Here is a 14,689-nt window from a genome sequence, read left to right on the forward strand (position 1 = left end):
TGCTGCGAATCTCAAATTTAAACCCCAGAAGTGTTTATTCTTGCGTGAATCAGTACGGTATCTCGGACACATTCTCAGCCGTACGGGCATCTCCACCGACCCTGAGAAAACGAATTGCGTACTGACATGGCCAACGCATCCTATTATCGCTCTGACTACGCGGCGTTACAATACACACTGAAGGTTGTCCAGCCGTCCGGCCAGTTGTTGGAAGTCCTACAGGACTATGCATTCATGGTAATTTACCACAAGGGCACACGGCATTCAAACGCTAATGGCTTACCGCGCCTTCCCCCGGGGGAGAGGTGCGCGTGTTTTACGGGTTCAGGGATGTGCAAGTTGACCGCTGTCAATGTGCTTCCATCTCCCCTTGCTGCAGGGGCTGGGGAGATTGGCCCAGGGAATGTCTCCCCTGATGGGCCGCATGAATTGGTCGCCCGTGACTCGCTGCTCAATCTGGGTCTTGATGAATGGGGACGCCTCCAGATGGAGGATGCCTCCCTCCTGAGATTGTGCCACCGTGCCATACGTGCTGAGGACTCAAAAGGCCGGGAAACTGTCGGGGCAGTCATTTTGCGCAATGGCCTCCTCATGTCTTGGGACGCCAGCTCTCGCCGCTACAAGATTGTTGTCCCTACCGCCCTGCGGGGTAGGGCCGTATGGGCCACGCATGAACGGCTCTTACACTTGCGCATCCATAAGACGCTCGCTACTCTGCAGTTGGATTTCTTTTGGCCAGGGATGGCCTATGATGTTGCGGATTTGTTAAAAAGCTGCACCAAGTGTGCAAGGCGTAAGCAACCAGCTAGGCCAGCTTGCCCGCCATTACAATAGATTCGGGTGTCCCGCGTCAACGAACTGGTGGTGCTGGACATGCTCGGACCTTTTTTAGTCACGACTCGCGGTAATAAGTACCTGCTGGTTGGGGTGGAGTATTTCACCCGCTGGCCCATGGCCTGCCCGCTCCTCAATCAGTCGGCGGCAGCCATTGCGGAGGCCTTTCTCCAGGGCTATGTCCTGGATAAGGGCGCCCCGGAACGGCTGTTGACCGACCAGGGAAATAACTTTTCATCTACCCTTCTGCGGAAGGTCTGTGACCTTCTAGGTACTCAGAAGGTGTGCACTTCCCCCTACCATCCACAGACTGATGATATGGTTGAGCGCCTGCACTGGACAATCACCTCTATGTTGTGCCATCAAGTGCATGATGTGCAGCTTCACTGGGACCTCCGTATACCCGGGGTTCTGGCTGGATACCGATTGGCGCCTCACGGTTACTTACCTTTTTACTTGATGTATGGCAGGGAAATTGACCGCCCCATGAACGTACAATTGCAGGTTAAACCAGCTGCATCGCGGTCGAAACTGTCTGACCACATTCGTTTCAATATACAAAAGTTGGTCGAGGCACGGGAAGCTGCGAGAGAGAATTCCGGGGTGAGGCAACGGGCAAATGAACGTCTGCACAGCCGCCGCGTATCCGTAAACATCGTGGTCTGTGGGAGACAAAGCATGGCTGCACTGCCCCCAAGTGCCCTTGGCGACGTCGTCAAAACTGCTCATCCCATGGCGGTGTCCAGTGGGCATTGTTAAGGTTGTTCGGGCCCAGTGTGTTCGAGTCGCATGTGGACGGCGCTCTTGGTATGTACACCTGTCACGCCTGAAGCCCTACATCGCGCCGCTCACTGTCACCTCACCTTCATCTCACAGGGGCCAGACGCGTGAGATGCCCGATATGCCGGGGGGTGGTTCTCCTGACCCTTATCGTGCGCCGGCATGCGTGCGTGCGTGCGGGCTCGCGTCCCCTTGTGTACATTGTTCATTAGTGTACATTTGTATAGGTGGACTGGGGTATTTATAGGAGTCTTCCTCGTTGTGTTATCCGTTGAGGCACATGTGCTTGCGTTGTTGATGTTGTTTTTAAAAGGGGGGGAGGGGCTGACAGCCGGGACGGCTGTGTACTACGAGGGGGGGGGGGGTAATGTGGTGGGTAATTGTTGGGCATAATACGCCACCACCACTGTGGTTGAGCTGGTACTTCCAGACAGGGCCCAACAGGGGGCAATAGCGAGTCCGACCAGTGACAAGCAGGACTCTTGGGTCAGGCATCCCGTGGGGGATGGTTGGGAACCGGAGGGAGACACCCCAGGACCCCGGATGGAAGGCTGGGGGGGATTGCGCAACAATCCAGGTCCCTCGAGAAGGTTCCAGATGGGGGGCGTGGCCAGGGGAGGGGTGACCCTGGGAGCCCCATAAAAGCCGGACCCCAGAGTGGCTGAGGGAGTTCACCTCAAGCTGAAGTCAAGAAGCCGCCTGAAGATAGGACCCTGGACCCCAAGCCCCAACGTACTTCTCAGGGCCGAGGCTCAGTCAGGCCAGTGGTCAATAGGCTAGGACCCTGAAGATCCCATACCCTAGCCCCAATGGCTAGGGTATGTTAGCCCGGAGGCTGTACCTCCCTAGGTTGTGGGTGGAAGGGGCCATTACCCCTTCGTGTTAGGGACCTAGTGTTGTGTTACTGTTACGTTATAAAATAAACGTGTTGCCTCCTATGAAGACTCCGTCTCCATACAAACCCACTACACCTTTACAAAGAACCTGGAAATTGATCAAATAAATAAAAAAAATTCGACTTAAAACTTTCGTGACTGCAGGAATTAATATTCTATGGTCCTTTCGGTAAAGTCACGTAGATAGAAAAAATAACAATAAAATAATAATAATTAGGTGAATAAAAATATCACGACGTTTCTATCGCAACACAAGCAGTCGGCATCAGGAACAGGGAGGTTAGCCTCTATGGTTTAGAGATGGGCGGGGCAGCAAATGTTAATGGTGGAGAAAGCTCCGACACCGGCAGTAGGTTTACACCAATCAAAGCATTGCACCTCGCTTCACACACCTACACTGCTCATGGTGGAGGTTGACAAGAAAACACAAATCAAGTCATAACCCAAAGTGGTTTATGACATCTTTCCAATGATTGCTGAATCTATAACATTCCTCTCAGTTGAAATTGTCTATGTGTCTATATATATGGATGGCTTCCTGACATGCAATATCCCGGCGTCTACAAAATAAGCTGTATCTGCGGCAGCAGTTACATTGGGGAAGCTAAGCGACATGTCTGGGACCGTATCCGTGAACATAAGGCCGATTTGAAACATGGTTTGGACCTATACTCCTGCCGTGGCTGATTATTTTTTTAATTCGGCTGGCTCACACGAAATGCATTTCTCTAAGATGATGGTACTTTGCAAGCCTACTGGCTATCAACAAAGATTCGTTCATGAAGGGAGTGGCTTTGTGAGACTCAATGATGAGCCGTAGCTCGGTATGCCCATATATTATGTATATTGAAGTGATGTTGAATTTATTTCACTCCTAGCCTATCCAACCGTGTGAATCAGAGGTGTGCGGGGGAAGGAAAACAAACTAAACACAAAAAGCAGTTCTCAAGAAATAAATGCTGGGGGTGGCTCTGTAAGGCTCAGTGATGAGCCAGAGTGAGCGCATGACGTGTCTGTTAGCCATTGCCGTTCTTGAAGACCTGTAGGGTGAGCGATGAAAGCTAATCAGTCCAATTTTATTTTATATACGAGGATGTCTCAATGAATACATGTACGTTTTTTCGAGAACAATTTTTAAAATATTGTGTTTGCATGTTTAACACGTCGGCCTTCACGACCAATATCATCCATAATAGAGGTTTTTGGGTTATATCATCACGTAAATATATAAATGTGTCGTTAAAACCTGCCACCAAACGACACAGCCAACTAGTAAGGGTTGTCACGTAAACAGAACATGCTAATTCGTCACTCGTACAGCACACCGGTGTGTTGGAGAACCAATCCAAAACATTTACAAACTGAGTACGACGTTTTGCCAGTAATTACAACTAGCTTCATCAGGTGACAGCCAGCTTTGTGGAGAAGTCTTACTGTTTCGTTCCTTATATAGAGGCGTAGATGTGTTTACCACCCTTCTGCGCTGTTGCCTGATGAAGCTAGTTGTAATTACTGGCGATACGTTGTACGTAGTTTGTAAATGTTGCGGCTTGGCTCTCCAACACACCGGTGTGCTGTACTAGTGACGAATTGGCATGTTCTGTTCACGTGACAACCCTTACTAATTGGCTGTGTCGGGTGGTGGCGGGGTTTTAACGACACATTTCTATATTTACGCGATCTAACCCAAAAACCTCTATTGTGGATGTGTTTGTATGGTTACATATTCTAGTCCAATGCTGTACAAAGGGCACTATCATTATCTTGTCACGTCAAGAATCAATTAGGAACCTTGCAGACTAGTTCAGCCTGTGTATCAGCAAACGGCTGTGAAAGAGAAGTTCACGGAATTTCTGAACATCTCCTTACCATGCCCTCTTTATCTCTACCCAGTAGGCCGCCACGTTTTTCAAGCCCAGCTTAGGACTACCCGAAACGAAAACTATTAAACTAAACGTACGTTTTCTTTTATCAGGTAAGGCCTACTGAACTGTATATATCTTTTTCAGAAGCAACCTGGCCATCCATAAGGGGTGAGGACTTCTGCGCGCTGATGTTGAGTTCGGTCGTGAGAAGTCTCTAAGCCACCGGCAGTGCGGAGGGGAAGGAGGAACTGCATTGGTCACAAGTTGAATCCACACACAGGCAAAGAGTAAATCATATCCGTGTGTAAACGTGACAAAATTTCGTGCGGTCGTGGAGGGATAACGACAAGACACGTGGCATAAAACTACTGCAGCGTGGGTCTAAACAAAAACAACGTATTGGAAGGCCTATCACGCATCTATCCATCACACATGGATGGTGTTAAAGCTGTCGTTGACTTTAACGTATAAACTACCAGCACATGTTCAGTGAGTGCCATTTATATTGCTAGACAATCACGTGTAGTGTACATTTAAAGCCAATAAAACGAACGTTAAACACATCTGCATTGTATTAGACGTGCATTATATATATTTCATTAATATGTAAGCACATCAACCTACAAGAGAACCAATTGCAGACTCTTCCGGCTGATGTCTTTAATGCTCTCGTTGAACTAAAAACGCTGGGACTGAACAGAAACGCGTTGACCGCTCTACCACCTGGAGTGTTTGATGGACTGAGTGCGCAGCTCGACTCCGTAGCTGGGCAGGGGCCGTCTCCGACTCTGGGATTTATCACTCACGGTGCAGAGTATGGTTGGTTGCCACCTTTTCGGGGTTTGGCCCTGGACGGTCAGAACAAAAAACTTAGCATGTGTGTTCGGTCGGCAGGAATTAATTTGTACCGAGATCTGATACATTGCGTTGTGTTGAACTTTATTTCAGTAAACTGCACAGTTTTCATAGACATAGCCTGACTGAAAAATGTCCGGGTTTGGTCTGTGGAAAATGTGAAAACCTTACCTTGTACCTTTATTTGTTGTTACATCTTCAACGCTTTTTCATTTCATAAGTTTTTTTTTATGTTTATGCATATGTAGTGACATCGGGGATGTCACTGTATGGTGCCGGCCCAGAAGGGTCGTGCCGTTTGATGTTCCTACATCGTGGACAGCGCCGTGTGGGTGGCTGTGTGTAATACCATCCCTAGCGGGGCTTGGCGAGCACTGGGATAGCGCGGGCACCATGCACAGCGTGTGGTGCGGCCTCTCCCGAGGGAGAGGGGGTGAGTGTAAGCCTAGGGGCAGGGTTGCCCAGGACCATGGCACTCTGGTTGACCCCGTAAACACGTGATCCGGAATGTCCATGCAGGGGGCCCCAGGTGGGGGGACTAGGGGGTGATCACGTGTCCGGAGAGAGCTCTTGAAAAGGCTGGAGAGGGAACGAGAATGTTCGGGAGGGTGGGTGGGACCGAGGGCTGAGCGGCCCCGACCCGGAGGCAGTTCCCTGAGAGGGACCGGGGTCGCTGCATTCTGTAAGCTGGAAGCTCAACATTTACAAGCAGGAAGCTCTACGTCTCAAGCTGAAGCTCTCCGTCTTACGAGGCAACCACGTGGTCGGAGACCCGAGTGAGAGATCGAGCCTTCGTAGCGGTAACTCGCTGTAGTCTGGTAAAGGGGCAGTTACCCCTTTGTGTTACGGCGTTACGGTGTTACAAATAAAAGTGTTGCCTCGAAAAGAAACGTCTGCGACTCAGTTGGACCCACTACATATAATGCACATAAACCTGCCAGGAAACCAATTGCAGACTCTTCCAGCTGATGTCTTTAATCTTCTCACTGAACTGAAAACGCTGGGACTGAATTCAAATGCCTTGACTGTTCTGCCACCTGGAGTGTTTGATGGACTGAACGCGCAGCTCGGCTCATAGGGCCGTCTCCTGCTGGGTGTCGCTTTGGGATGAGGCTCAGTGATGAAACTCAGTGAGGAGACTCAGTGATGAGCCATAGCTCGTTCGGACCGTATCTTGCTGGCGGTGACTCTGTGATGAGGCTCAGTGATGAGCTACTTGTGTCAGTATCCCTATTTTCGGACTGCAGTCTTGACTGAAGACCTCTAGGCTGAGAGATGAAATAGTTTTTGTCAGATTTTTAAATCCCAATTTTGACACCGTGACCAAATCAGTCAGAATGCGACAGATCTCGAATCTCGGAAGCTGAGCAAGAGTTTAGCCGGGATGGTACTTGGCTGAGTGCCCGCTCAGCACAGTTTTTTTCCATATAAGTCAGCAGGGCTACGTCGTGGGTAGCAGCGGACAATTCAGCAACATGCATTGATGTTGTTGGCGCACTCACTGCTTGCTCTCCCGCCTGCACCAACGACCCCCACAGAGCAGCGTGAAGATAAATAACCCGCGCGACCCACGCGGCGTGGTGGTGATGGCGGTGGTTGTGGGGGAGGCAGCATTGGGAACCCTAGTGTAGTAACGGTTAGCGCGCTGCGCTACGAACCTGGCGAACCGAGTTATATTCTCGCTCACGGCCAACACCAGTGACGATTATGTGAACCGTTTCTGAGCCTCCCCTAGGTCGATTCAGCCTCAAATGAGTACCTGGTGCGATGTGTAAACATCGCCACTGGGGAGACAAAGGCGGCCGAGCGTGGTGCTGGTCACCCACCCCCTCGTGTGTCTTTCCGGCTTTCATAGATGCTCGCTTACAGCACGTGCCCCAACAGTATGGTAAGGCTATAGGGAGATCTTTGTTTTTGGATATGGTAGTGGTTTAATTTTAAAAGATTTTATGAACACTGGGTTGTTATTTTGTTATATACAAACATTAATTGACAAGAGGTTATAAGTTAAACGAAACCGTCATGGATGAAAACCAGCTTATGATGATATCCTGTTTGTGAAATATTATCTTTGTCGTTTGGATATGGTAATGCTTCTAGAATGCATCTGTTAAAGCAAGTAAAACAAAACTAATTACATTTTAAGGTGTATAATCTTGCTAAGAAAGTAGTCCGATTCAGCTGAATCATTGAGGAAGGGTGCCGTGCTGGTGTGATGTTAACTACCTCGCCTAGTATACAGGAGGTCGTGGGTTTCATCCCGACTGACGCCCGCTGTATATTTTTAAGTTGCAGATCTCTCTCCCCGTGGCCACATGGTTTTTTTTCTCCACATTCATCAACATGCGTTTAGAGTATTTGGCTGCTATACATTTCCACGTGATAAGCCACTTCGTTGAGCTATCATTTGTGACGGCCAGGTCGCTTCTGAAAAAAGAGCCACGTTGCTCAGTGGAGCCTTACCTGGTCAAATAAAAACAAACAAATTTGTCTACCCACCTTCGAGAAGAGCTTAACTCACACGCACGACAGTAATCATCATTGTCTGCATGAATTATATTATATTCATTGTAAATCACAGTACAGATTATAGGCATGTAATCGTTCATACCAACGTCCAAAGCACATCCTGCGAAGCATAGAAATGGACAAAGAATCGAGGCTACGAATTCGGGTCAAGTAGAGGACACGGCGATATCTCGGACACACGACTAGCATGGTGACACGCAAGGACGGTGCTGGAAAGGTCACTCGAGGGTGCAAGTGGGGTGAAGGGGAAGGCCACGGTTGGACTGGACTTTGCAGACATCAACCACTGGATGGGAAGGGACCTTCCCGTCCACTGATGAAAGAGCACTGCAAGGAGATGTTGGTGAAAGAAACGGTCATGGTTCAATTTCCCAAAAGGCCAAGAGACTAGAAGAATAATCCTGAAGAGGACCGACACATTTTTATCGTTTAGTTGTATGTAAATGTATTGTCTGACCATTATTATCCAAATCAACACACACGTAGAGTTGTCCTCTGCTGATCGTTCCAACGCGATGTCCATTTAAGCGGACATTCGTTTTTGTCAATCTGTTCTTAGTCCAATACAGATAGGGATATTTAGGGTATCTTATAACATTCCTGAATGTAGGAAGAACAGCACTGTTAATCAAATATATGAACGTGTCGAGACGCGGTGGATTGTACCCACGACGGCTGTACAAAAGGTTGATCCATCATGCAACTGTATTCGGGGCTTGCGCTGGATCAACGACGTGTCTTATTAAAAAGTCGTAGGTTGCCCTGTACCGCAGAGCGCGACTCCCCGGGTGGTCCATGCACTCGCATTGAAGGCGCGTCCCCTCCAACCCCACGGCACTGTGGACACCCTCCCCGACGAGCCGCGACTCCTCCGTGCTACCGGCCCCACGTGCGGCCGTCATCTCGAGCTGGCAGCCGCTCATCACGACCACGTGGGAGACGCGGTGCAGCCCCACCGTGCGGCTGAAAACGACGCTCTCAGAATCACCCAGCACCGTGACCTGCGTGGCGCAGTCGTCGGCGAAGAGCCTCGCGCACAGCCGGGTCCCGTTAATGAACGCGGAGTCATCGTCAGCCGATGGTGATTTCAATTCGCCCACTGCAGCGGGGCAACGGGCGGATGAGGATGACAGCAGCGCTGCCACCACGAGCAGCAGTAGCGAGGTCTTCATTTCTGCAGGAGCAGATCCCACAACTCTGAGGTGTCAGCGCTGGGGGAGGCCTGAGTACAGAATAAGAAGAAAAAGCCTAAGTGTTAAGCTAACTAAAACTGAGTTCAGTTTCCTCGCCATCACTGACATGGCTGACATCAGCAGAGTGGATGTCAACAATTTACAAACGGAAGCACATTGGCGTGCACCATAGGTCAATTCCCCACTCAGCAATAGGTTGCCCATCACTCCAATGTGGAGTGTGTAGATAATGACTAGATAGTGTATTACAATCTTCACATTGTTAAGAATAATGTATCAACCTAGATCAGTTGCTTAATTCATTACATATATACATTGCATACCTCATATTATCTTGTAAAATGTGATACATGTAAGATTAATACATTTTATAGAAAATTTATTTTAGTTATTTCTCTTGAACAATGAAAAGTAGCGCCGTCTCCCTCCGTGTATCTGTGCCCTTCTGTCTCCGTTTCTCCCATTCTTGCCCTTTATCTCTATGTCTCTCTTTCTCTCTCACCATTTGCCTTTCTCTTTGTTTTCCCTCTCTCTCCATGACTCGTAAAGAGTGAATGGATAAGGAACCAACAGAAAATTAAGCTATTCCTCCTCAATTTCCCACACATGGGCTCTGTGCATCATTCTAAATCTGTGTTACCGAGCGAAGAAGCCAGGAGAACTGGTGCCGTTACTCCAGTCGACTGGAGGCGAGATCACCGCTTCGTCTTGTAATGGGCCAGAAGCGAGCCGGAGCTCCGTGGTTGGTAGGAGTGAAAGTCTGAGCCAGACTGTTTCGTTACGGCAGTAGCCAGGGACAATTATAGTAGCAGGCAGTCTATACACATCTATTATATGTATAATTCACAAGTGTCCATCCGGTACGCTGTAGATTTCCTAAACGTCGCGTGGGAGGATAACTTGCACACAAATGTGTCAAAGGTCTGCGAATAAACATTGTTATCATAATGCACATGTTGAAACAACGAACAAATGTGAACTTATTAATCAATCATAAATATGTACAATTATGACGTCCATCATTTCCCATGCACTCAGGCTTAGTTGGAACGGTCCAGTTCTGTGTGTGGAGGGGCGAGGGGGATTGTGGGGTAACGACACTGATCCAAGGTGGACGTGCGGATCCCACCAGTGTGGAGGCGAGAGGCTAACCTCGCTGTTGAATACCGATTTCAAAATGTGGACGAAAGCCCTTTCTCGCTGAGACTGGACTCCTTACCATGTGACTTAATTCCATCTGATTTAATTTCGCTCATCCGATTATCACGGTTGGCTACGTACGGTAAGAAAGAAGTTCAACATACATACATTCATGCAAGAGGGCGGGACATCACATGTTATTTTCAGTTACTCATCTGTTGTCTTCACTCCTTTAAATAGGAGCGAACGAGATCCACTTTGCTTCTGAGCAGAAAATCGAGTGGATAACAATATTTACAATGACATCTTCGATCTGAAGGCTATTTATCCTTACGAAAGAAGACTCGTCGCTGCAATCCTTTGAACTTAAACATCTTCTCAAACAGCACATGCATGTAGCAACCCTTCATGGAGAAAATGCATTCGATTCAGTAGAGTGGGCATTTCTCTGCCATGTAAAAAATGTAATTTCCGGATCAGTTTTTTTATTTCACTTATGCAAGTGTAGGGGTGTTAAAGAGAGGGCCCGTTATGCATGGCAGCCTATGGAAAACAAACACAGTGGGCGGGGCTACGTAAGTGCACGAGGAGGTGCCCTCTACGACGTCCGAGCCAGACACCCTGGGGGGGGGGCTGGTTCGAACGTTATGATCCCCCGGGGCCCCACCCCTCAGGGAGGGGTTGGGTATAAAAGGGGATGTTCAAAGGGCTCAAGTCAGTTATGTTTAAGCTAAGGGAAGAAGACTGAAGACGTCTTAGATAGAGCCCTGGACTCCCCTGGTTCGATGTCCTTTTCAGGGCCGGACAGGACTGAGCCAGCGGCGTGGTCCCGAAAGCCAGAGCCGGTGCTCTTGTAAGAGCTGGTCTGGAACTCCGGGTACCGGGCCCGACTTACCAGTGTCGGGCCATTTAGCCTCCCCTAGCCCATTAGTGGAGGATTCGGGGCTAGGACAGAGTTAGCTAGGGGTGTATCCCGAGTTATACGGGTGAGGGGGCCGATACCCCCTCGAGTGTGTATATGCCCACTGTCGTATTGTGAATAAATATACGTGTGCCTCAACCTCGGCGTCAAGCGTCCTCACCGGTACTTCACAAGCTCCCCTACAGCCGTACGGCTGGTCACCGCTTGTAAGACACAATACGTTCCTGGAAACCCCGTCGTAAATCGGATTGTTGTAAATCAGACCATATTTTCCAATAGACAGCAGAAATAGAAAAAAATACTGCTTGGCCAATGTGGTTTCCTTTTATCAGTCACGTTTATCAAGGTTTAATAGGTGACAAAAAAATCTACAAACGTACTTGAGAATAACAAATGCTTCACGCTAAGTCACATCAGAAACCAGATGTGTCGTAAATCAAGTTTAATCGTCGTAAACCGATTCACGTGGCTTTATATAAACGCTGCAAATGTGGGAAGGTTGTAAACCGTAGGCCTCCTGCATTGTTGTTCACTCGGTTTAACGCGTAATAGAAGGCTTTCCCAACCAATATCCATAATAAAGGTTTTTTGGATTAGATTAGATTAGTAAGAATAATGTTTCGTTAAACCTGCCACCACGCGACATCCAAATCAGGTTTGTCACGTAAACAAAATCTTCCAATTAGTTACTTATTGGCACGTTTAGTTGCTACTTTTACTCCCTCTATTAAAGACCGAAAAAGGAAGACTTATTCTGACAATCCTGGCTCATCGCCTAATAAAGCTGGTTGCTGTCATCACCAGCGAAACTTCACGAGGTCCTCGAATCGTCCATGTCGTTTGTTTATTCTCCAAACGCACAAGAGGGTGGGATGAAATAGCAAATAATTGGCACGTTTTGTTTACACGACAAAACCTTGCTAATTGGTATATCGGGTGGTGGCCGCTTCAACAAGTTCATATTTACGCGCTCTAACCCAAAAATAAAAAATAAACTTTTTTATGGATCTGATATTATTCACGTGCTCGTGTGTGTCTTAGGGCGAGAGCACGCAGGCGTTTTGCTTAGCGCGTAGCGGAGCATTCTGTCCCGCAGGCCTCCACGAGGTATTGCGAGGAAACGGGAAAATTTTTTTTTATTGTGAAATGTAATTGTGGTATAAATACTGATGACAATAATCCTTTACCAATACACGCCATTCGCAATTTCTCATTCTTTCGCATGGAATAATTGCAAAACATTAAAGATGTTAAGTTCGATTTGTTATTCACACAATTGTCTGTTCAGACGCAGAGTGGTGTAACGGTGCATTCTTTTGGGACGTACTTTCCCTTCATCACTAGAGAAGTATTTTTGAAAGAAAACACCCATGAGTGTCTTCAGTTTCTTTGTGATTTAAAAAAAATCATTACGCATTTTAAGTTACGTGAAGGCTTTTTCTAAGCATCTAACTTACATACACAATACTCTGCAACTTGTATAAAAATACATTTCACTTTCCCAAAGGTTGATGTAATGAATGCAATTCTGAAAATCAGATCAGATCATGTGACTCAGTTCCCATTATATCCTCTAAAAGACTTGTTCATGGTGGTTGTGAACTGGTGATGTCGAGAATTTGTTTGCTGGGAAAATAAGCTGAAAGAATAGATTCAAGATTGCGTAAAAATTTGTAGTAGTGCATGGGGGTGTAGCTCAGAGGTAGAGCATTTGACTGCAGATCAAGAGGCCCTTGGTTCAAATCCAAGCGCCCCCTTTTGTAGTTAGTAAATTTTGTCATTGGCAGGACCTCTGCTGGAGTGCAAAGACATACATAGAACTATCAGTTTAAATAAAGAAAAGAAATCGCACCTCTTTTGCTTGACATTTACGTTATGATGCGAGAAGTTGTTATGAAGCTTCCATAATTGTCTTTAGTTTCTTTTTCGACTTTTAATTAAAAAAAAATCTTCACGCTTATTTACGTCACACGTTGAGACCTGTCCAAACTATTACACTTAACACACAAAACTGTTTAACTTGTCTTATGAAAGAATATCACTTTCCCCAAATCTGATGTTTTGAATCCCATTCTGAAAATCATATTAGATAATGCGACTGCAACCGAATGATATTCACACAAAGCCTTGGACATTCGGTTGTGTAATGGTGAATTCGAGAGTTTGATTTTGAGTAAATGTGCTCAAAGTGTGAAATTCAAGTTTCGCTTTCAGGTAGAGTGTTTGACTGTAGATCATCGAGGTCCTTAGTTCAAATCCAAACGACCCTTTTGTCTTTTTTGTGAAATGTATCTTGGCAGAACAATTTATCTAGTGCAAAGACATGCACGAGGATATCAATTTGACGATAGAGAAATCGCTCCACCTTTAAGAATACATCGAATATTTCTAATTTGCTTTCACTTAATCACTAGAGAAGTATTTTTGAAAGAAAACACCCATGAATGTCTTCAGTTTCTTTGTGATTTATAAAAAAAATCTTTACGCATTTTAAGTCACGTGAAGACTTTTCCAAAGCATCTAACTTACATACACAATTATCTGCAACTTGCATCAAAATACATTTCACTTTCCTAAATTTGTATGTAATGAATGCCATTCTGAAAATCAGATTAAATAATGTGACTGACGTCCAATTATATCCTCTAAAAGACTTGTTCATCGTGGTTGTGGACCGGTGAAGTCGATAATTTGTTTGCTGGGAAAATGACCTAATAATAGATTCAAGATTACATCAAAATTTGTAGTATTGGATGGGGGTGTAGCTCAGAGGTAGAGCATTTGACTGCAGATCAAGAGGTCCTTGGTTCAAATCCAAGCGCCCCCTTTTCTTGTTAGTGAATTTTGTCATTGGCAGGACCTCTGCTGGAGTGCAAAGACATGCATAGAACTATCATTTTAAACAAAGAAAAGAAATCGCACCTCTTTTGCTTGACATTTACGTTATGATGCGAGAAGTTGTTATGAAGCTTCCATAATTGTCTTTAGTTTCTTTTTCGACGTTTAATAAAAAAAATCTTCACGCTTATTTACGTCACACGTTGAGACCTGTCCAAACTATTACACTTAACACACAAAACTGTTTAACTTGTCTTATGAAAGAATATCACTTTCCCCAAATCTGATGTTTTGAATCCCATTCTGAAAATCATATTAGATAATGGGACTGCAACCGAATGATATTCACCCAAAGCCTTGGACATTCGGTTGTGTAATGGTGAATTCGAGAGTTTGATTTTGGGTAAATGTGCTCAAAGTGTGAAATTCAAGTGTCGCTTTCAGGTAGAGTGTTTGACTGTAGATCATCGAGGTCCTTAGTTCAAATCCAAACGACCCTTTTGTCTTTTTTGTGAAATGTATCTTGGCAGAACAATTTATCTAGTGCAAAGACATGCACGAGGATATCAATTTGACGATAGAGAAATCGCTCCACCTTTAAGAATACATCGAATATTTCTAATTTGCTTTCCCTTAATCACTAGAGAAGTATTTTTGAAAGAAAACACCCATGAATGTCTTCAGTTTCTTTGTGATTTATAAAAAAAATCTTTACGCATTTTAAGTCACGTGAAGACTTTTCCAAAGCATCTAACTTACATACACAATTATCTGCAACTTGCATCAAAATACATTTCACTTTCCTAAATTTGTATGTAATGAATGCCATTCTGAAAA

The sequence above is a fragment of the Lethenteron reissneri genome, unplaced genomic scaffold (genome assembly GCF_015708825.2).
Source record: "Lethenteron reissneri isolate LAM-NWPU_2019-01 unplaced genomic scaffold, ASM1570882v1 scaffold_87, whole genome shotgun sequence".
NCBI lineage: Eukaryota > Metazoa > Chordata > Hyperoartia > Petromyzontiformes > Petromyzontidae > Lethenteron > Lethenteron reissneri.